Source organism: Scyliorhinus canicula, chromosome 1 (genome assembly GCF_902713615.1).
Source record: "Scyliorhinus canicula chromosome 1, sScyCan1.1, whole genome shotgun sequence".
Lineage (NCBI taxonomy): Eukaryota > Metazoa > Chordata > Chondrichthyes > Carcharhiniformes > Scyliorhinidae > Scyliorhinus > Scyliorhinus canicula.
The window spans coordinates 271917413-271939911 of NC_052146.1; the positions used below are offsets into that span (position 1 = coordinate 271917413).

Genomic DNA, 22499 nt, shown 5'->3' on the forward strand with positions numbered 1-22499 from the left:
GTTTGCTCTGGCCATAGAGCCATAGAGCCATGGCGTTAAGAGCTCTAGGAATTGGAAAGGGCTGGTTCGGGTGGTTGGGGGGGGGGGGGGGGGGGGGGGGAGGCGAGCACCGGGTCTCGCTTTACGCAGATGACCTGCTCTTGTATATTTCAGACCCGTTGGAGGGGAAGGGGGAAATTATCCCGATCCTCGGGGAATTTGGTAATTTTTTTGGTATAAATTGAACATGGGGAAAAGCGAGATGTTCACGATCCTGGCAAGAGGGAAGGAGAAGAGACTGGGAGAGCTGCTGTTTAGAATGGTCGGAAGGAGCTTTCGATATCTGGGAACCCAAGTGGCCAAGGAATGGGAGGCACTGCACAAGTCAAACCTATCCCGGTTGGTAGAACAAATGAAAGAGGACTTTAAGAGATGGGACATTCTCCCGTTATCACTGGCGGGGAGGGCACAGAAAATGATGGTCCTCCCCAGGTTTCTGTTTGTCTTTCAGTGCCTCCCCATCCTCATCCCAAGGGTTGTTTTCAAGCGGGTAAATAAGGTTATTTTGGGCTTTGTGTGGGCGAGTAAACCCCCGCGAGTGAAGAAAGTGTTACTGGAGCGCAGTCGAGGGGAAGGTGGGTTGGCGCTGCCGAACTTTTGCAATTACTACTGGGTGGTTAATGTAGCCATGATTAGGAAGTGGGTAGTGGGGGAGGGGTCAGCGTGGGAGTGAATGGAGGCGGCGTCATGTAAAGACACCAGTTTGGGAGCACTGATAACGTCACCTCTCCCGTTCTCGCCGGCCCGATACGCCACAAGTCCGGTTGTGGTGGCAGCTCTGAGAATCTGGGGGCAATGGAGGAGATATATGAGAGTGGAGGGAGCATCGGTTTGAACCCCTATTTATAATAATCATCGGTTTGTACCGGTTAGGCTGGATGGTGAGTTCTGGAGATGGCAAAGGGAAGGAATTAGGAGGATGGGGGATCTATTTATAGATGGCAGCTTCCTCAGCTTGAAAGCCTTGGAGGATAAATTTGAATTGCCAGCAGGGAATGGGTTTAGGTATCTGCAGGTATGAGACTTCTTGAGAAGGCAGGTTCCGGCCTTCCCACTGCTGCCACCATGGGGGATACCGGACAGAGTAGTCTCCAGTACATGGGTGGGAGAGGGGAAGGTATCAGATATCTACCAGGAATCGGTGGAAACTCCGGTGGAGGAGCTCAAGGGCAAGTCGGAAGATGAGCTAGGAGGAGAGATAGAGGCGGGTCTGTGGGTGGAGACCCTAAGCAGGGTTAATACATTCTCATCATGTGCCAGGCTTGGCCTGATACAATTTATGGTACTCCAACGGGCACACATGACTATGGCCCGGATGAGCACGTTTTTTGGGGTAGGGGAAAGGTGTGTGAGGTGCAAGGGATGCTCAACAAATCATGTTCACATGTTCTGGGCACGCCCGAAGCTTAGAGGGTTTTGGCAGGGTTTTGTTACGGCAATGTCCACGGTACTCAAAACACGTGTGGTGCTGAGTCCGGAGGTGGCAATCTTTGGAGTTTGGAAGAGCCGGGAGTTCAGGGGGCGAAAGAGGCCGTGTCTTGGCCTTTGCCTCCCTGGTAGCCCAGAGATGGATCTTATTAATGTGGAGGGACTCGAAGCCCCTGAGTGCGGAGACCTGGGTTAGTGACATGGCTGGGTTTCTCAATCTCGAGAAAATAAAGTTCGCCTTACGAGGGTCAATGGTAGGGTTCACCCGGAGGTGGCAGCCGTTCGTTGACTTTCTTGAGGAAAATTATAATTTCAGCAGAAGAATTCCACAAGGGGGGGGCTGCAAGGTGGGCCAGACTATTGTTTTATTGTTGGGGTGTGTGAAGATTAGGATGGGCGTGGAAATGCTTATTGTGCCATGTTTATGTCGCTGTTATTGTTATAAAAACTTGCAAATACCCGAATAAAAGTATATTTTTTAAAAAGTGTCACACAACAGAATTGGCGCGATGCTTCGGCCACGTTGCACACAAGCGAGAGCACAACGCGGCCGGAGAATATAGTGAAAACTCTCCAGCAGGCTTCCCAACAGACTCCGCGCCTCATGAGATTCTCCGAAGTTCTGCGAGACGTCGGAGTCAGAACCCTGCCCCAAATGGGTGGGACCGAATAATGCTTGTGGAATTAGGTCATAAACCTACTTGCGACCTACCTGTGCGGGATCCACTGGCCTCCCTCGATTCTTCAGCCTTCCCAGGGAGGCTGCAGCCAGGTGCCGATCAGTGCTGCTCCACACGAAGGTGGACCAGGCGGAACGGCACCAAGAGGGTCTCACGGGCTCCTGGGCCATCAAAGACCCCTGGATGGTCAGGGTAAGGGCAGGGTGGCTGCTTGGCCCTCCCCCTGGAACATGGGCACCTTGGTACTGCCCAGCTGGCACCTTGGCACTGCCACCCTGGCACTGCCAAGATGCCCGAATGGCACTGCCAAGCCAACATGAGCACTGCCTAGGTGCCAGGATGGCAGTGCAAGGGTGCCCGAGTGCCAGGGTGACACTGCCAAGGACCAGGAGTCTAGGGGGGCCATGCCCATGAAATGAGGGTGGAGGGTGGTTTGAAGGATGAGGGAGTGCAGGGCACGTAAGTAGGGGCCACCAGGAGGTTGGGTGGGTGATGGGTGGGGGTCCTAGAAGGAAGGGGGTGCTGTAAGGAGACTTATGGGGGCCTGAAGAGGGAGGACCCCAGCAACCTCATAGCGGGGTGTCCTCACTTGGGGGTGTGGGGTAATGTCCATGTGTGTGTGTGTGGTGGGACCCACAAGCTCACTTAGAGATTGGAGCACCCTTTCAAAATGGCGGCCCGATCTCTGAGTTCAGCTCCCTAGTGCTAAACAAAATTCTCAGTGTGGGCTAAGCTGGAGACAACCTCCTCGGGGCCCAAAAAAGTGACTAAGTGTAATTAAATAACAATGGGGGAGGTGCCAGCAGAAAATCCAGTAACAAATTAACTGAGAAATGTTTTGGGAGAATCACGCCTCATGTCACTACAGAATGTCACACGACAGAATGTCACACGACAGAATGTCACACGACAGAATGTCAACTGACAGAATGTCACATGACAGAATGTTACACAACAAATTTTCACACCATAGAGTGTCACATGACAGAATGTCACAGTACTGAAGGTCACACCACAGAGAATCACACCAAAGAGTCTCCACAACGCAGAGTGTCACACAGTGTCACACAAAACAATGTTACACAACAGTGTCACACAACAGTCTCGCAGCACAGTGTGCCACATCACAGAATGTCACACCACAGAATATCACACCACAGAATATCACACCACAGAATGTCACAGAACAGTGTCACACCACAGAATGTCACAGAACAGTGTCACACCACCGAATGTGACATGATAGAATGTCACACAACAGAATGTCACAGATGTGTCATAACACAGCATGTCACCCAAAGTGTCACACCAGAGTGTCAGACCACGGAATGCCACACAACAGAATGTCACACAACAGTATCACACCACAGTGTGCCACATCACAGAATGTCATACCACACAGTGTCACACCACAGAATGGCACACCACTGAAAGGCAGAACACAGAATGTCATACCACAGAGTGTCACACTAATGAATGTCACACCACAGGTTGTCACACAACAGAATGTCACATGGCAAAATGTCACAGGGCAGATTGTCACACAACAGTGTCACACCACAGAATGTCACACAACAGAATATCACACAACAGAAAGTCACATCACAGATTGTCACACCACAGAATGTCACACAATAGAAAGACACACCGGAGTGTCACACCACAGAGAGGTACACCACAGAAAGTCACACCACAGAGTGTCACAACACAGAGCATCACACCACAGAATGTCACACCACAGAATGTCACACCACAGAGAGTCACACCACACAATGTCACACCACACAATGTCACACCACAGAGTGTCACACCACAGAGAGTCACACCACAGAATGTCACACCACACAATGTCACACCACAGAGTGTCACACCACAGAGAGTCACACCACAGAATGTCACACCACACAATGTCACACCACAGAGTGTCACACCACAGAGTGTCACACCACAGAGTGTCACACCACACAATGTCACACCACAGAGTGTCACACCACAGAGAGTCACACCACAGAATGTCACACCACACAATGTCACACCACAGAGTGTCACACCACAGAGTGTCACACCACAGAGTGTCACACCACACAATGTCACACCACAGAGTGTCACACCACAGAGTGTCACACCACAGAGAGTCACACCACAGAATGTCACACCACAGAGAGGTACACCACAGAAAGTCACACCACAGAGTGTCACAACACAGAGCATCACACCACAGAATGTCACACCACAGAATGTCACACCACAGAGAGTCACACCACACAATGTCACACCACACAATGTCACACCACAGAGAGTCACACCACAGAATGTCACACCACAGAGAGTCACACCACAGAGAGTCACACCACAGAGAGTCACACCACAGAATGTCACACCACAGAGAGTCACACCACAGAATGTCACACCACAGAATGTCACACCACAGAGTCACACCACAGAATGTCACACCACACAATGTCACACCACAGAGTGTCACACCACAGAGTGTCACACCACAGAGTGTCACACCACAGAGTGTCACACCACAGAGTGTCACACCACACAATGTCACACCACAGAGTGTCACACCACAGAGAGTCACACCACAGAATGTCACACCACAGAGTGTCACACCACAGAGTGTCACACCACAGAGTGTCACACCACAGAATGTCACACCACACAATGTCACACCACACAATGTCACACCACAGAGTGTCACACCACAGAGTGTCACACCACAGAGAGTCACACCACAGAGAGTCACACCACACAATGTCACACCACAGAGTGTCACACCACAGAATGTCACACCACAGAGTGTCACACCACACAATGTCACACCACAGAGTGTCACACCACAGAGTGTCACACCACAGAGTGTCACACCACACAATGTCACACTACAGAGTGTCACACCACAGAGTGTCACACCACACAATGTCACACTACAGAGTGTCACACCACAGAGTGTCACACCACACAATGTCACACCACAGAGAGTCACACCACAGAATGTCACACCACACAATGTCACACTACAGAGTGTCACACCATAGAGTGTCACACCACAGAGTGTCACACCACAGAGTGTCACACCACACAATGTCACACTACAGAGTGTCACACCATAGAGTGTCACACCACAGAGTGTCACACCACACAATGTCACACTACAGAGAGTCACACCACACAATGTCACACCACACAATGTCACACTACAGAGTGTCACACCATAGAGTGTCACACCACAGAGTGTCACACCACAGAATGTCACACCACACAATGTCACACTACAGAGTGTCACACCATAGAGTGTCACACCACAGAGTGTCACACCACACAATGTCACACTACAGAGTGTCACACCACAGAGTGTCACACCACACAATGTCACACCACAGAATGTCACACCACAGAGAGTCACACCACACAATGTCACACCACACAATGTCACACTACAGAGTGTCACACCACAGAGTGTCACAACACACAATGTCACACCACACAATGTCACACCATAGAGTGTCACACCACAGAATGTCACACCACACAATGTCACACTACAGAGTGTCACACCACAGAGTGTCACACCACACAATGTCACACTACAGAGTGTCACACCACAGAGTGTCACACCACACAATGTCACACTACAGAGTGTCACACCACAGAATGTCACACCACACAATGTCACACCACACAATGTCACACCACAGAATGTCACACCACAGAATGTCACACCACAGAGAGTCACACCACACAATGTAACACCACAGAGAGTCACACCACAGAGAGGTACACCACAGAATGTCACACGACAGAGTGTCACACCACAGGGTGTAGCACCACAGAGCATCACATCACAGAGCGTCACACAACAGAATTTCACACCAGAGTGTCACACAACAGTGTCAAACCAATGAATGTGACACCATAGGAACACAACAGAATGTCACATGGCAGATTGTCACACCACAGAGTGTCACACCACAGAATGTCACACCAGAGAATGTCACACAAGAGAATGTAATACGACAGAGTGTTGCACCACAGAATGTCACACGACAGAGTGTCACACAACATAATGTCACACCACAGAGTGTCAAACCACAGAATGTCACACAACAGAATGTCACAGCACAGAGCACATCACAGTACAGAGAATATCACAGCACAGGGGGTATCACAGCACTGACAGTATCACAGCACAGGGGGTATCACAGCACTGACAGTATCACAGCACAGACAGTATCACAGCACAGGGGGTATCACAGCACTGACAGTATCACAGCACAGGGGGTATCACAGCACTGACAGTATCACAGCACAGACAGTATCACAGCACAGACAGTATCACAGCACTGACAGTATCACAGCACAGACAGTATCACAGCACAGGGGGTATCACAGCACTGACAGTATCACAGCACAGAGACTTTCACGTCAGAAAGACGATGACAACACAGCGAGTATAACGCCACAGGGAGTATCACATTACAGAGTGATGCACGATCAATAACTACTGAGACGAAGATGTAGTCCGAATTGAAGGCTTTAATCAACAAGATGTTTCCCCAGCAGTCCGAGTACAGAAAGAGGCTGGATTCTAGGAAACACGGGTTCTTATACCCCGCCACAATGGGCGGAGCTACCTTACGTTCCGACCAATGAAATGCAAACACTTGGGGCAATGAGCAGCGAGCCTTCTCCACCAATGGTAGCTCACACTCCCAGGTACCATAGTACCTCTAGTCATACTACCACACAGAGAGTATCACACCACAGAGAATATCACGTTACAGAGAGTATCACAGCACAGAGAGTATCACAGCACAGAGAGTATCACAGCACTGACAGTATCACAGCACGGAGTATCACAGCACGGAGTATCACAGCACTGACAGTATCACAGCACTGACAGTATCACAGCACAGAGAGTATCACAGCACAGAGAGTATCAGAGCACAGAGAGTATCACAGCTCAGAGAGTATCAGAGCACAGAGAGTATCACAGCACAGACAGTATCACAGCACAGAGAGTATCACAGCACTGACAGTATCACAGCACTGACAGTATCACAGCACAGACAGTATCACAGCACAGAGAGTATCACAGCACAGAGAGTATCAGAGCACAGAGAGTATCAGAGCACTGACAGTATCACAGCACAGAGAGTATCAGAGCACAGAGAGTATCAGAGCACAGAGTATCACAGCACAGAGAGTATCAGAGCACAGAGAGTATCACAGCTCAGAGAGTATCAGAGCACAGAGAGTATCACAGCACAGACAGTATCACAGCACAGAGAGTATCAGAGCACAGAGAGTATCACAGCACTGACAGTATCACAGCACAGACAGTATCACAGCACAGAGAGTATCACAGCACAGAGAGTATCACAGCACAGAGAGTATCACAGCACAGAGAGTATCACAGCACTGACAGTATCACAGCACTGACAGTATCACAGCACTGACAGTATCACAGCACAGAGAGTATCACAGCACAGAGAGTATCACAGCACTGACAGTATCACAGCACTGACAGTATCACAGCACAGGGAGTATCACAGCACAGGGAGTATCACAGCACTGACAGTATCACAGCACTGACAGCATCACAGCACAGACAGTATCACAGCACAGAGAGTATCACAGCACTGACAGTATCACAGCACAGACAGTATCACAGCACAGACAGTATCACAGCACAGAGAGTATCACAGCACTGACAGTATCACAGCACTGACAGTATCACAGCACAGAGAGTATCACAGCACAGGGAGTATCACAGCACAGAGAGTATCACAGCACAGAGAGTATCACAGCACTGACAGTATCACAGCACTGACAGTATCACAGCGCAGAGAGTATCACAGCACTGACAGTATCACAGCACTGACAGTATCACAGCGCAGAGAGTATCACAGCACAGAGAGTATCAGAGCACAGAGAGTATCACAGCTCAGAGAGTATCAGAGCACAGAGAGTATCACAGCACAGACAGTATCACAGCACAGAGAGTATCAGAGCACAGAGAGTATCACAGCACTGACAGTATCACAGCACAGACAGTATCACAGCACAGAGAGTATCACAGCACAGAGAGTATCACAGCACAGAGAGTATCACAGCACAGAGAGTATCACAGCACTGACAGTATCACAGCACTGACAGTATCACAGCACTGACAGTATCACAGCACAGAGAGTATCACAGCACAGAGAGTATCACAGCACTGACAGTATCACAGCACTGACAGTATCACAGCACAGGGAGTATCACAGCACTGACAGTATCACAGCACTGACAGCATCACAGCACAGACAGTATCACAGCACAGAGAGTATCACAGCACTGACAGTATCACAGCACAGACAGTATCACAGCACAGACAGTATCACAGCACAGAGAGTATCACAGCACTGACAGTATCACAGCACTGACAGTATCACAGCACAGAGAGTATCACAGCACAGAGAGTATCACAGCTCAGAGAGTATCACAGCACTGACAGTATCACAGCACTGACAGTATCACAGCGCAGAGAGTATCACAGCACTGACAGTATCACAGCACTGACAGTATCACAGCGCAGAGAGTATCACAGCACAGAGAGTATCACAGCACAGAGTGTATCACAGCACTGACAGTATCACAGCACTGACAGTATCACAGCGCAGAGAGTATCACAGCACAGAGAGTATCACAGCACTGACAGTATCACAGCACTGACAGTATCACAGCACAGACAGTATCACAGCACAGGGAGTATCACAGCACAGAGAGTATCACAGCACTGACAGTATCACAGCACAGAGAGTATCACAGCACAGAGAGTATCACAGCACAGACAGTATCACAGCACAGGGAGTATCACAGCATAGGGAGTATCACAACACAGGGAGTATCACAGCACAGAGAGTATCACAGCACAGAGAGTATCACAGCACTGACAGTATCACAGCACAGAGAGTATCACAGCACAGAGAGTATCACAGCACTGACAGTATCACAGCACAGAGAGTATCACAGCACAGAGAGTATCACAGCACAGAGAGTATCACAGCACAGAGAGTATCACAGCACTGACAGTATCACAGCACAGAGAGTATCACAGCACAGAGAGTATCACAGCACAGAGAGTATCACAGCACTGACAGTATCACAGCACAGAGAGTATCACAGCACAGAGAGTATCACAGCACTGACAGTATCAGAGCACTGACAGTATCAGAGCACAGAGAGTATCACAGCACAGACAGTATCACAGCACAGACAGTATCACAGCACAGAGAGTATCACAGCACAGAGAGTATCACAGCACAGAGAGTATCACAGCACAGACAGTATCACAGCACTGACAGTATCACAGCACAGACAGTATCACAGCACAGAGAGTATCACAGCACAGAGAGTATCACAGCACTGACAGTATCACAGCACAGACAGTATCACAGCACAGAGAGTATCACAGCACAGACAGTATCACAGCACAGACAGTATCACAGCACAGAGAGTATCACAGCACAGAGAGTATCACAGCACAGAGAGTATCACAGCACAGACAGTATCACAGCACTGACAGTATCACAGCACAGACAGTATCACAGCACAGAGAGTATCACAGCACAGAGAGTATCACAGCACTGACAGTATCACAGCACAGAGAGTATCACAGCACAGAGAGTATCACAGCACAGAGAGTATCACAGCACTGACAGTATCACAGCACAGAGAGTATCACAGCACAGAGAGTATCACAGCACTGACAGTATCAGAGCACAGACAGTATCACAGCACAGAGAGTATCACAGCACAGAGAGTATCAGAGCACAGAGAGTATCACAGCACAGAGAGTATCACAGCACTGACAGTATCACAGCACAGAGAGTATCACAGCACAGAGAGTATCACAGCACTGACAGTATCAGAGCACAGACAGTATCACAGCACAGAGAGTATCACAGCACAGACAGTATCACAGCACTGACAGTATCACAGCACAGGGAGTATCACAGCACGGGGGGGGGGGGGAGTGGGTGCGTGGAGGGGGGGTTAGCAGCCAGGCAGCGTAGAACACCCAGCCCCAGCTGCTGATAAGGCCTGGAGAATTGACGGACCCGTGGCCGCGCATGCACACGGCAGCTGCCTGCAACAGCCGCGCTGTACTTGATGGCGGACGCCACTCATGGACCCGGCTCGCAAAATAGTCCCCTCCTTCGGTCGGCTCGCCCTACCTCAGTTCCCTCAGCCTCGAATATGCCCACCCTTGCCTGCGCATCAGCCCTCCCCGACTGGCATTGCTGGACTGAGTCCGCCGCCGCCATGTTGAGTTCCCGATGGGTGAGACTACACATGTCCCACGCCGTCTGGAACTTGGCCGGTCAGGGATGGTGCAGCAGCGGGCGGGTCTCAGCCAACATACGGAGGCTGTGGATACGGTGTGTGACGTACTCTGTGAGTACGCCGCTTTCCAGGGGGCGCCGCCCCGATTTCAGCATCATCGGGGATTCTCCGCCCCATCGCAGAACGCGATTTTGGCATCGGGGATCGCAGAACCCAGCCCCCGATTTCACCTCCATGACCACCTCCTCCCATTACCTTTTCAGAATGTTACTTCTGGGTCTCCTCGGTCCCCAAGGAAACATGGCCTCCCTTCTCCTACTGATCTAGACCAAGGTAGTAACACCAGAACATTTGGAGGCCCTCTGTCCTGGCTGCTGTTCCATTTGGTGTCCTTTGCCTTACATGTACTTGTATTACAAGCTGTCAGCAACAAATCTGTGTAATGGGTGCAGCTCCATTTTAAGAGGTGCAGGCTTGCTGAAACTTGTGCTGGCCACGCACAGTGCTGAGGTCCATGTTGAGCATTCAGTCAGGCAGCAGTATGGGTCATGTTCGGCTGAATGCTACAATCATTCAAATGGGGAGAAAGTCTGCTGTCTGCTTCAGTGGAGCTGGGCACAGATTGTCATTGAAAGCAGGAGCAATCTAACTTGGAGCCCTAGGATATCACATTACAAAAGGTGCCATACAATATAGAAATTCACATCATAGCTTGCATGTAGGAAAACATCCCAAGGCACTTAACATGAGAGCAATCAGACAAAAGAAAATTGACGTTGAGCCAAAAGAGATCTAAATGAGACTTCTGTGGGACCCTGCCAGTAACATTCTCCAAAGTTGGTGAAGACCCTTGAATCAGCAGCCTTTGCGTTCTCTCAGTTTTGCATATGATTGCACATAAACAAGTCATTCAGCCCAGCCAGACCATGTGAGGTTTAAGCTTCTTCCCACATTCGCTCCTCTAAGTCTCCCTGTGTAACGGTTTATTTCCTTCTCTGTCATATGCTTGAGCACTTGAATGCATCAATGCTATTCACTTCAAGCACTCATTGTAGCAGCAAGCTTTACATTCCCACCACTCTCTGCATAAAGCCTATTGGATTTCTTACTGACTATTTACATTGATGGCCTCTAGTTATGCTGTTGTCTGCAAGAGGAAACTCTCTCTCTACACTATCAAAACATTTCTGAATTCTAAATGCCTCTCATATCTCCCCCTCACCCTTCTTTTTCACGCAGACCCAGCCTGTCAATCCTGCCCTGATATTTTGGAGTGGAAAACCTTCAGCCAGAACGTCCACCCCATTGTTCTGTTAAATAAACTTGCTCCATTGTTCACTGAGGTTACACTGAAAATGCTGTGAAGTTTCTAGCCATTATATTTTGGTCACTAATTTGAATTTTTTTCACCCATCTTACTGTTTGGAACCTGTTCATAAACATGTTGGATAACTGCTTAAACCTCTTGTATAAGAAGGCAGCTAATCAGGTTGTTCCAGGGAGGGAGGTTTATCTTAAACACAGGACTTAGAATTGTAATATAATGTCTTGTCCTTTGACTACTTTACCCTCGCCCTCCCAGCAACCCCCTCGCCCCCCCGCCCCGCCAATCTCCTGCACCCACTCCCCATGATTGGTACTTGGGTTCCGCTTGGCATTTTGTATAACATGCTCAAGGGCTATTAAAACACTTAACATGTTTTGTCACCATCCTGATCGTTCATGGGTTGGATTATCTAAGTGCCGGCGCGAACGGAGAATCTGCGGGAGGTTTACGTCAAAATAAACCCTCACTGATTCCGGTACCAGTGAGGAGCTAGCACCAGCGGCAACTGGAACTCTCGCCTCCTGCACCGCAAAACGCCAGCGAAAGGCCTGGTCCCAGGCCGTGCATGTGCATCGTTGACGAACTGCTGCGGTCACAGCGTACAACATGGCGCCAGCTGTGCGTGGACCGAACCCGCCATTCACGACCCCTCAGCTCACCCCCTGGCCAACCTTTGGGACCCCCCCACCAGTCCCCTATCCCTCGCAGAAACCCCACTGGCCAGAGACATGGGGCGGAATTCTCCACTCCCCACGTGGCGTGGGAGAATTGTGGGAGGGCCTCCCGACATTTTTTATGCCCCCCTGACGCCCCCAGCAATTCTTCCCCCCCCCCCTCCCCCCGCCTCGGAAAAATTGCCGCTCGCCGTTTTTTACGGCGAACAGCGATTCTCCGAGCCCGATGGGCCGAGCGGCCGGCCCTTCACGCCCGTTTCAACACGGCAGCAACCACACCTGGTCGCTGCATTCGTGAAACGGGCGCCAGATGCCCGTTTGGGGCATCTAGGGGCCCGATTGGCACGGGAGCACCACGACTGTACTTGGGAGGGGACAGGCCCGCGATCTGTGCCCACCAATCGTCGGACCAGCGTCCAAAACCCGCATGCGCGGTGGCCGTCTTTCCCCTCCGCCGCCCAGCAAGACGTGGCGGCTTGATCTTGCCGGGCGGCTGAGGAGAAAGACGGCCACCGCGCATGCGGGTTTGCGCCGTCTGCGCGATGAAGTCATCCGCGCATGCGCGGGTTGGAACCGGCAACCCGCGCATGTGCGGATGACTTCACATTCTTGGCGTGACGAGGTCGCTGCCGAGAAAGACGGAGGCCCACTCCTAGCCACCCCGGGTGGGGGTGAATTAGGTGCGGGGAGCGGGCTCCGAGGCAGTCGTGAACCTCGGCCGAGTTCACGACGGCCTTCACGAATTCGGCCCCCTGTGGAGAATTCCGCCCATGGAGCCCAGCCGAGTGTGTCAGCACTGGACACAGTGTGCAGCCGCAACGCCGGGTTCACGATTTGTATGGCCACACGTGGAACTCCGGCCATTGGGGTCACAGAATCGCAAGTGGGCCAGCAGATGAAGTGGCATTGGTATTGCGACTGCATGTGCCGCGTGTCACGTTGACGCCATTTTTGAGAGGGTGGAGCATGGCTGATCAGCGTTAAACCGGCGCCCGCCTCAATTTCGGTGTTGGAGCCCATTCTCTGCCTGATCACCGAACACGATTTCAGCGTCGGGCAATGGAGAATCCCACTCATGTCTTTCCATAGCAGAGTTCACAAACTGACTGTTTCACCTTTTTACATTCACTTTACTAAGGGTTTTCAGCCTTGTGCAGAACATCAATAAGTTTCCTTTTCGTCAAGTCAGTGATCCGTATGGATGAAGAAAATCTGTCTGCAGCATGGGGACGCAAGCTTCATTTCTTTATTGACATAATTCCTGAACAAATATGTTTATGTCTTTTGAAAGGGTGCTAAGTTGGTACTAGAGCCTCCAGATGATAAAGCTATTTGGCTAAGTCCATTCAACAGTCAATCAACAAAGTGAAATAGAGTCTGTTTCATCTTCCACATAGAGGGCAAGAGGGACACAGGCTGAGGCATGCAGGCCAAAATGAAACCTGAGACAAGTCTTTACCAGTGCTCTTATGTCTTTGTGCATGGGCGGTTTTTGTCACATAGACGCTGACAAATTATTCATTTCAACGTTACACACCAACATTCTTGTCAATCAAAGAAGAGTCCATTTTTGATGAGGCTAAATGATCCATGCAGATAGATGAATTTGACTAATTTTTCTACTATAATGTAGCCAGATGCTTTTGAGTCTGATATTTCTAGTAAAAACTGAATCCTGAGTTTTAGGAGAACAAAATCCATGAATGTTAACCCTTCCAAATCTGCAGTGTGCAATGCTCCTTCTCTATAAGTCCTCCCTCATCACCAGTTTATCAACCATTATAGTAGGTTGTGGAACTGCTTCTGGTAAAAACAGCTCTCCAAAGCTCTGTAAATAAGATCACTTCCAATGTGCACACTTCAGAACACTGGAGCCAACAAAGAAATATTTGCTGATTCGAAAATCAATTTACTTCAGATGGCATGTGAATATTGCGAATTTCTGCGAATGCTCCTGTGAATTGCTTTGGGATGTGTTTTTTAAGGGTGTTATATAAAAGAAAGTTGTTGTTGTTGATAGCTCGGTAGCACACGTAGCTAGCACTGTGGCTTCACAGCGCCTGGGTCCCAGGTTCGATTCCACGCGGCATCACTGTCTGAGCGAAGTCTGCACGTTCTTCCCGTGTCTGCGTTGGTTTCCTCCGGGTGCTCCGGTTTCCTCCCACAGTCCAAAGATGTGCAGGTTAGGTGGGTTGGTCATGCTAAATTGCCCTTAGTGTCCAAAAAGGTTTGGAGGGGTTATTGGGTTACGAGGATAGGGTGGAAGTGAGGGCTTAAATGGGCCAGTGCTGACTTGATGGGCCGAATGGCCTCCTTCTGCACTGTATGTTCTATCTTCTATACGTATTTGAAAACATTGCCCAGATTTTTGCTCCCAGGTCTTGTGTGCAGAGACGGGAGAATTCTCGGTTCTGCAAACTTGAGAGCTAGAATAGGATTGGAGAGAGCCAACCATGGAAGGAGTGAGTGATCGGAGGCGGGTTGGATGACTCAGATGCAGATAGAAAGTGGGCCTTCTAAAAGGCCCATTTGGTAGGTAGGTTATCAATGGTGAAGTCCCAGTGCTTTCGAGGAGATACATTTACCTTGTCAGGTGAGTATCTAAGCTGCAAATATTGTCGAACTGTTAGCCTGGACTTGATGGCCCATCATGGGTTTTCCCTATGACAGGACTGTCCTTGTTGCTGCCTAATCAATGTTTACTGCACTGAATCACTGAAAGCATGAATTGGATTCTTAATACAGAACAATGGTGATGGCATCATCTTGCCACTACTTTCTGATACAGATGTTATGCAGTTATGTAATTTGCTGTCAACACTCAGTAGATGGCTCGCTTTACGCAGATGACCTGCTCTTGTATATTTCAGACCCATTGGAGGGGATGGGGGAAGTTATGCGGATCCGAGGGGAATTTGGTAATTTTTCAGGGTATAAATTGAACATGGGGAAAAGTGAGATGTTTGTGATACAGGCGAGAGGGAAGGAGAAGAGACTGGGAGAGCTGCTGTTTAGAATGGTCGGAAGGAGCGTTAGATATCTGGGAATCCAGAATGGCCCAGGAATGGGAGGCACCGCACTTGTTAAACCTATCCCGGCTCATAGAACAAATGGAAGAGGGTTTTAAGAGATGGGGCATGCTCCCGCTATCACTGGCGGGGAGGGTACAGACCGTGAAAATGATGGTTCTCCCCAGATTTCTGTTTGTCTTTCAGTGCCTCCCCAACTTCAACCCGAGGGCATTTTTGAAACAGGTAAATAAGGTTATTTTGGGCTTTGTGTGGGCAGGTAAAACCCCATGAGTGAAGAAAGTGTTGCTGGAGTGCAGTTGGTTGGGGAGGGGGGGGGGGGGGGGGGGGGGTAGATTGGCACTGCCGAACTTTTGTAATTACTACTGGGCGGCCAATATGGCCTTGATTAGGAAGTGGGTAGTGTGGGGGCGCGGGGGGAGGGGGGGGGGGGGGTTCGGTGTGGGAGCGAATGGAGGCGGCGTCATGTAAAGACACCAGTTTGGGAGCACCTCTCCCGTTCTCGCCGGCCCGATACTCCACAAGTCCAGTTGTGGTGGAGGCTCTGAGAATGTGGAGGCGGTGGAGGAGATATAAAAGAGTGGAGACAGCATCTGTTTAGACCCCGATTTATAATAACCATCAGTTTGTACCGAGTTAGCTGGATGGTGGGTTACGGAGATGGCAAAGGGAAGGAATTAGGAGGATGGGGGGTCTATTTATAGATGGCAGCTTCCCCAGCTTGAAAGCCTTGGAGGAATAATTATGAATTGCCAGCAGGGAATGGGTTTAGGTATCTGCAGGTACGAGACTTCTTGAGAAGGCAGGTTCCAGCCTTCCCACTGCTGCCGCCACGGGGGATACTGGACAGAGTAGTCTCCAGTACGTAGGTGGGAGAGGGGAAGGTATCAGGTATCTACCAGGAACTTTTGGAATCGGAGATAACTCCGGTGGAGGAGCTCAAGGGCAAGTGGGAAGACGAGCTAGGGGGAGAGATATAGGTGGGTCTGTGGGCGGATGCCCTAAGCAGGGTTAATGCATCCTCATCAGGTGCCAGGCTTAGCCTGATACAGTTCAAGGTAGTCCACCGGGCACACATGACAGTGGCTAGGATGAGCAAGTTTTTTGGAGTAGAGGACAGGTGTGCGAGGTGCGCGGGAAGCCCAGCGAAACATGTCCACATGTTTTGGGCATGCCCGAAGCTTAGAGGGTTTTGGCAGGGTTTCGCTAAGGCAATGTCCATGGTTCTCAATACAAGGGTGGTGCCGAGTCCAGAGGTGACGATCTTTGGAGAGTCGGAAGAGCCGGGAGTACAGGGGGCTAAAGAGGCCGATGTCTTGGCCTTTGCCTCCCTGGTAGCCCGGAGATGGATCTTATTAATGTGGAGGGACTCAATGCCCCCTAGTGCAGAGACCTGGGTTAGTGACATTGCTGGGGTTCTCAGTCTCGAGAAAATAAAGTTCACCTTAAGAGGGTCAATGTTAGGGTTCACCCGGAGGTGGCAGCTGTTTGTCGACTTTCTCGGGAAAAATTAAAATGGCGGCAGAAGCAGAATGCCAAAGGAGTTGAGGGGGACGGCCAGACTGTTGCTTTTATGGTTGGGGTGTGTGAAGTTTGTGATCGGTGTGGAAATGTTTATTGTACCATGTTTATGCTGCTGTTATTGTTATTATTATAAAAATAGCAAATGCCCTAATAAAAATATTTAAAAAAAAAACACTCAGTGGATGGCATATGCAACAGTAGATGCTTTGTTTTTGTGTTTCCAAAACTGCCTTGATTCTGGAAAAGCCTAATCAGATTAAAAAATAGCTAATATGACTTTGCTTTTCACAAAAGGAAGGAGAGAGAAAGCAGGAAACTACAGGCCAGCTAGTTTAACATCTGTCGCCCCTTGGGGATGAGCGACCATAACATGATGGAATTTTTTATCAAGATGGAGAGTGAAGTAGTTGATTCGGACACTAGGGTGCTGAATCTTAATAAAGGGAACTATGAAGATATGAGGCATGAGTTAGCCTTGATAGGTTGGGGAGAGTTACTTAAAGGGATGACAGTGGATAGACAATGCAAACATTCAAGGAATGCATGGGGGAACTACAGCAACTGTTCATTCCTGTCTGGCAGAAAAGCAAAGGGGCTAAGGTGGCCAATCCATGGCTTACAAAGGAAATTAGAAATAGTGTCCGATCCAAGGAAGAAGCATACAGATTGGCCAAGAAAAATAATAGGTCTGAGGATTGGGAGCAGTTAGGATTCATCAAAGAAGGACAAAGGGATTGATTAAGAAGGGGAAAGTACAGTACAAAAGGAAGCTTACAGGGAACATAAGGACTGACACTAAGAGTTTCTATATATATGTGAAGAGAAAGAGATTGGTAAAGCCAAATGTAAGCCCCCTACAGCCAGAAACAGGGAAATGCATAATAATGGACAAAGAAATGGCTGAGCAATTGAATATATATTTCAGTTCTGTCTTCACAAAAGAGGACACAAATCAGATATCAGAAATGTTGGAAAATGAAAGGTTTAGTGAGAGGGAAGAACTGAGGGAGATCGACATTAGTAGAGAAATGGTGCTGGGAATATTGATGGGATTGAAGGCGGATAAATCCCCAGGGCCTGAGAATATGCACCCCAGAGTGCTTAAGGAGGTGGCTCTGGAAATAGTGGACGCATTGGTGGTCATCTTCTGGGATTCTATGGACTCTGGAACTGTCCCTGCGGATTGGAGGGTTGCTCACGTTACTCCGATATTTAAAAAGGGAGGAGAAAAAGAGAAAGCAGGGAACTATAGACCAGGAAGCCTAACATCGGTAGCGGGGAAAATGCTTGAATCCATTTTCAAGGACTTTATAGTGGAACATTTAGAAAGCAGTGGCAGGATCAGTCAGAGTCAGCATGGATTTATGAAGGAGAAATCATGCTTGACAAATCTGTTGGAATTCTTTGAAGATGTAACCAGTAAAGTTGACAAGGGGGAGCCAGTCGATGTGGTATTTCTGGACTTTCAGAAGGCGTTTGACAAAGCCCCGCATAAGAGATTATAGTGCAAAATTAAAGTGCATGGGATTGGGGGAAATGTATTGCTATGGATAGAAAACTGTTTGGCAGAAAGGGAACAAAGAGTAGGGATTAATGGGTACTTTTCAAATTGGCAGGTGGTAACTAGTGGGGTACCACAGGGATCAGTGCTGTGATCCCAACTATTCACAATATATATTAATGATTTGGATGCGGGAACAAAATGCAACATCTCAAAGTTTGCAGATGATAACAAGTTCGGTGGGAGGGTGGATTGTGACGAGGATGCAGGGATCTTACTGCATGATTTGGACAGGTTGGGTGAGTGGGCAAATCAATGGCAGATGCAGTATAATTTGGATAAGTGTGAGGTTATTCACTTTGGAAGCAAATACCGGAAGGCAGATTACTACCTGAATGGTTGTAAATTGGGAGAGGGGAGAGTGCAGCGGGACCTGGATGTCCTTGTGCACCAGTCGCTGAAGGTAAGCATGCAGGTGCAGCAGGCAGTAAAGAAGGCTAGTGGTATGTTGGCCTTCATTCCCTTGAGGAAGGAGCAGTGCTCCGAAAGCTAGTGTTTGAAACAAACCTGTTGGACTTTAACCACAGTAAGACTTCTTACTGTGCTCACCCCAGTCCAACGCTGGCATCTCCACTTCATTGCGAGAGATTTCGAATATAGAAGCAGGGATGTATTGCTGCAATTGTACAGGGCCTTGGTGAGGCCACACCTGGAATACTGGTCTCCTTCTCTGAGGAAGGATGTTCTTGCTCTCGAGGGAGTGCAGCGAAGATTTACCAGACTGAATCCAGGGATGGCGGGACTGTCATATGAGGAGAGATTGACTAGGTTGGGATTGTTCTCGCTGGAGTTCAGAAGAATGAGGGGGGAATCTCATAGAGACTTATAAAATTTTAAAGGGACTAGACAAGGTAGACATTTCTTCACACAAAGAATGGTGAGCCTGTGGAATTCATTACCACAGGAAGTAGTTGATGCTAAAACTTTGAATATATTCAAGAGGCGGCTGGATATAGCACTTGTGGAGAATTGGATCAAAGGCTATGGGGAGAAAGCAGGATTAGGCTGTTGAGTTGGATGATCAGCCATGATTGTGATGAATGGCGGAGCAGGCTCGAAGGGTCAAAAGGCCTCCCCCTGCTCCTATCCTCTCTGTATCTATGTATCTATAGTGAAAATGCTGGAATCTATTATAAGGACATTATAGTGAGGCACTTCAAAAATCTCAGTACAATCAGGCAAAGTAAATATGGTTTTGTGAAAGGGAAATCGTGTTTGACTAATTTATTGGAAGCGTTTGAGGAAGTAAAAGCAACGTGGATAAAGGGAAACATCTGGATGTGTTGTACTTGGATTTCCAGAAGGAATTTGACAATGTGCCACATCAAAGGTTACTACACAAAATAAGCACTCATGGTGTCAGCGGTCACATTATTATGGATAGAGAATTGGCTAGTTAACAGGAAACAGAGAGTAGGGATAAATGGATCTTTTTCAGGTTGGAAAGATGTGTCAAGTGGAGTGTTACAGGGACCTAAGAGAAAATGCTTGGAAAATCTCAGCAGGTCTGGTAGCATCTGTAGGGAGAGAAAAGAGCTAGTGTTTCGAGTCCAGATAGCCCTTTGTAAAAGCTTTGTCAAAAAGTGTTACAGGGATCCCTGCAGGGCCTCAACTATTTATAATATAGATGAAGGGACCAAATATATGGTTGCTAAACTTGTTGATGACCCATTGATACTTAGGAAAGTAAGTTATGGAGACTGCATAAGGGACTGGATTCTCCGCACCCTGACGCCGAAATCGCGGCTGGTCGGGGGTGGTGCGATCTGAGGGCAGGGGGTGCCTTTTACGCGGGCGGGCAATGTTTGGGCGGGTGGTCAGGGTCGAGTGTGTGACCGATCGGGGAGTCTATTTTTAACGTCCAGCTCTGTGGTCTGAGTCCGCCATGGAGCATGGTACGGCTGCTGGAGGACGCCATTGAGCGCATGTGCGGCCACTGACCCGGAAGCGAAGGGGCCCGTATCTGCAGCAAAAGCTACTAGTTTTACATCGTTTTTCTGGCGTGAAAGTCCACAGTTTTTACAACGGCGTGGGGACATAGTCCCAATAACAGAGAATCCTACCCAAGGAATTTGCAAAGGGATAGGGTAATTTAATGAGCTAAAGTGTAGCAGATGGAGTTAATGTGGAAAAATAGATTTCAGAACTCTGAGGTCCATGAATCAGGAAAATGTTCTCTGCAGGTACAGCAAGTAATTAGGAAGGAAAATGAATGTGGTCATTTATTGCACGGAGAACGAAATATAAAAGCAGGGATGTTTGCTACAGTTGTGCAAACTATTGGTGAAACCACATCTAGGGTATTGTGTATAGTTTTTGTCTCCTTATTTAATAAAGAATATAAATACATTAGAAGTAGTTCAAAGAAGGTTCACTCAACTGATGACAGGGAAGGAGGATTATCTTCCGAGGGAAGGTTGGACAGATTGGCCCTGTATCTATTGGAGTTATGTAGGTTGCAAGGTAATCTTATTGAAACATACAAGATCCTGAGGAGACTTGACAGGGTGGATGCTGAAATTATTGGGCGGGATTCTCCATTCCCCGCCGCTGATTTCATAATCGGCAATTGGGCAGAGAATCCCTTTTGACGCCAAAATCAGGAACGGCGTCTGTTTGCCGCAGGTTGGTGTCCTCCGCCCTCTCCGAAATAGCGTCGTCGTGTCGCAAACCGCACGCCATTGGGTGTCAGTGCGTCACCTGAAAGCTCTCCCCGATGCTCCGCCCCGATGTGTCGAATTCCTGACCGTCCGGTTGACATGTGGTCTCAGTGGTTGGGAACCCGGCGTGGTGACTGCGGAGCGGACAGTGTCCAACGCCACTGCAGTCGGGCGGGAGCCGTGCTGCCGTCTGGCTGGGCTTCCGCGAGGGCCGGGGGACTGGTGGGTGTGGTCAGACGGTGGCCAGGGGGACACTATCTGGCAGGTCGGATCTGCGCATGGCCGCACCATGTTTTACAGCGTGACCGCTGCAGGTCATTGCCTTGTACATGGGTGGCTATGGACCCGACCATTCTCCAGCTGTTTATAGCTTGCGAGCCAGGTGTTTAATGTGGCCCAGCTGTTAGCCCCTCACTGGTTGCAGGATCGCCGAGGGGGCGGCACTGATTTTTTTCATGTAAAACGCCACAGATCTTCCGCACTCAGTCCCAGAAACAAAGAATTATGTTTCTCCTTGTGGGAGAGACGAGAAGGAGGGGACATGGTTTTAAAATACAAGTCTCCTATTTAAGATGGAGATGAGAAGGAATCTTGGGCGGGATTCTCCGTAGGCCGACGCCGAAATCGGGATTGCCGATCGGGCGGAGAATAGCTTCCAACACCAGATTCAGGGCAGGTGCCGGTTTGACGCCGGTTGGCGATGCTCCGCCCCCTCAGAAGTGGTGTAATCGGGTTGCGCACCGCTGTAACGCCATTGACCCATCATCAGCTGGCCCACCCACGATGCTCAGCCCACAATGGGCCAGGTACTCGATGGCGTGGGCCATGTTTGGTCCCAGCGGTCGGGAACCTGGCGTGTTGGCTGCAGACAGTGTCCAGCACCACCACACTCGGCCGAGAACCATGCCACTGGCAGGGTGGCTTCTGCGAGGGCTGGGGGTGGGGGGGGGGGGGGGGGGGAGTGGTGGGTAGTGGCCAGAAGGTGGGCAGTCCAGCACAGCCAGCGCTATGTTTCCTGGCACGTCCAGTAGGCGTGCGCGGCTTGCTGCTTGTCCGCCCTGAGCCTGCGGCGATTCTCTGGTCGTTCTTCGCCCGATCCGTGGGTGTTCCACGCAGCACCGGTGGTAGCCCCTCACCGGTACTGGAATCAATGAGGGATTCGTATCGATATTTCCGTCATGGAGCACCACGGATTCTCCATTGGCCCTGGCACTTAGCTGCAGAAACGGAGAATCCAGCC

The 22499-nt window shown here is 49.5% G+C and overlaps 1 pseudogene; it reads left to right on the forward strand.

Moving 5' to 3' along the window:
* Positions 1-4564: 4564 nt before the first annotated feature.
* LOC119964609 lies at positions 4565-5656 on the forward strand (annotated as a pseudogene).
* Positions 5657-22499: the final 16843 nt, after the last annotated feature.